This window comes from Octopus bimaculoides, chromosome 4 (genome assembly GCF_001194135.2).
Source record: "Octopus bimaculoides isolate UCB-OBI-ISO-001 chromosome 4, ASM119413v2, whole genome shotgun sequence".
Taxonomy (NCBI): Eukaryota; Metazoa; Mollusca; class Cephalopoda; order Octopoda; family Octopodidae; genus Octopus; species Octopus bimaculoides.
Genome location: NC_068984.1, coordinates 9,156,036 through 9,158,494, shown reverse-complemented (window position 1 = coordinate 9,158,494; position 2,459 = coordinate 9,156,036). Strand labels below are relative to the sequence as shown.

The following is a 2,459-nucleotide window of genomic DNA, read 5'->3' as shown; positions in this document are numbered from 1 at the left end:
ATATATATACACATATATATGGACACACACACACATATATATATATATATACATATATATACATACATACACACACACATATATACACGTTCAAGTCTAAGTAAGTGCGTGTCTCAAAATTTTCTATAACACAGAAGTGCTGTAATTTCCACATTTACCAACCAAAAGAATTATTTTCTAGATTTATGTTTCAATAATGTAGTACAAACATATCAAGATGAACTCAGGCCTTTCTTTTCTACCTCACCCGCAAACGGTTACTTTCTGAGATAAATTGTCTATGCAAATATAGTTTTGCAATTTTACAAATGGCAGGCAATGATTCTCAAATTTATCACACAATTTTAAAATGGATTAAATATATCGGTTACCATAGTCTTAGATATATCTGCAAAAAGAAGACAGACCGATCCTCTTTTCTGTTGTAGTTTTAGTGAGATGATAGCAATTCGTCACAGGTTTGTGTAGTAAGAGTAGGCATGCGGTACCATACGTAACATGAAAAACAACACGAATAACACTCCTCAGCACCAAACATGAAACAAAATATTCTGAAGGCTAATACAACCCACCACAGACTGACGTACTTAAACAGACAACAAAAACCATGAAAATCTCGTATAAACTCTTAAAAACTCACAAGGAAATCTGGTTGTGTCGTAAATATCTCTCTTCTTACAGTCATAGTCCTGCAGTAAATTTAAACTGGAAACGTAAACATGGACGCCTCATACATAAAAGTACACAGAAACAACGAATATATACAACATACGAAATGCACAGAAATTTAAACGAAATGCACAGAAATTTAAACGAAATGCACAGAAATTTAAACGAAATGCACAGAAACGAAAAAACGAAATGGACAGAAATTTAAACGAAATGCACAGAAACGAAAAAAAGGAAATGCACAGAAATTTAAACACACTGTAATATAAACGTCTTTATGGAAATAACAAACGTCAGAAAGTATGACATTCACATTGTTGTTGTTCAAGAAATAAAAAAATTATAACTCAAGCATAAACTCGAAATTGTATATTGATGAGGTAGAAGAGATTTACATAAGAGAAGTCCTCATGACATACATAGCTTGAGGGAAGCATAGATACAAAGCGTTCGTCCTTTAATTTAAAGTACGAAAACAGTCTCAGAAAAATCATACCCTTCCCCACAAAAAAAAAAAAACGAACAAACTATGAAATGAAGCAAACTTCCCATCAAGTTCACTTAATCAATACAAGAATTCAGCTCACGTATTGACGGAAGCACAAATACCTATACCGCATACTGGTACAAAACAGCGCAGGTAATACAAGAGGTGACGCAACAATATCGCAAACAATCAGCCGCCGCTTCTTAAATATGCCATATAAACTCACCCATAGACCTCACCGAGACGAAGACAACATCATTTTCCCAGACGTTATGCGCCGTTCTATGCACCTAACCACTATAACTGCATAGAAATTTCACGACAACTGTCTTCTGGCCACCATCTCAGATCACTTCATACTTGTGGTTTTTAAAAGTAAAATGTAAGGCTTTGAGTAGACTCTGTAGTGTTAAAAAAATGGCTATCATAGATGTATTAAAATACCGTGATATATATATGAAAATACTGTAACATACATATATAAATATCGTGATATATATATATATATATATATACTAAGATTTGGTATACAAGAAGTACCTGTGGTGCAGATGAATAATGTTCAGTGACTGTAGCTTGCACTGAATTACACCCCACCTATAGGCCCAATAAGACTTTCGCCAGTGTGCCATGATAGTTGCCAAAACCAGGTAAGCTTTCTCGTTCTAGACACCAAACCGATACACAGACGCTCTGTAAAGAGATCAAATATCATTCCGGAGGGCATAAAGACTACCATGAAGTCACTTGGCATGGACCCAGGAGACATAGAAACCCTTGCTTCGGATCGAGCTGGATAGCGAACAAAAGTGTGGAGTGGAGTGAAAGCCTTTGAAGAGGTCAGGATAATGTATGGAAGACTCAAGAGAGATTTAAAGAAGAATGTTGTGATTGAGAAGGTGAATCACAATAACCTTTTTGTGTGCACAATTTGTGACAAATCATGCCTTTCTTTTGCTGAGTTCAAATCTCATTTGCGTAGCCATGAAAAACGAACCTCCACCAACTATTCTGCCTATATATCTGTGCACACCTTTCAATGACATGTATGCTATAACGTCAGCAATTCTAACGGTGTCCTCAAAATATATTTTAATATCTACAAAGATCAGAACTTAACTACAGATCGTGGTGGCACAAATCAGATATGCGATATATATGGGTGTCTCTTTAAGACATTGTCTGGTTTAAAAAGCCACATCAAACACCATGATGAAACAAATGGGTCTGAATTCTGCATAAGGAGTAGACAACCAGCATATATATATATATATATATATATATATATATCTATATATATATA

At 34.9% G+C, this 2,459-nt stretch overlaps 1 long non-coding RNA gene across 1 annotated transcript in view; it reads right to left on the bottom strand.

The window, feature by feature from the left end:
• Positions 1 to 252: 252 nt before the first annotated feature.
• LOC106873294 (uncharacterized) overlaps positions 253 to 2,459 on the bottom strand; it is a 215,474-nt gene continuing 213,267 nt past the window's right edge. The window contains exon 3 of the long non-coding RNA XR_001409859.2: positions 253 to 689. This is a non-coding gene — a long non-coding RNA (uncharacterized LOC106873294). The remainder of the gene's footprint in view (positions 690 to 2,459) is intronic.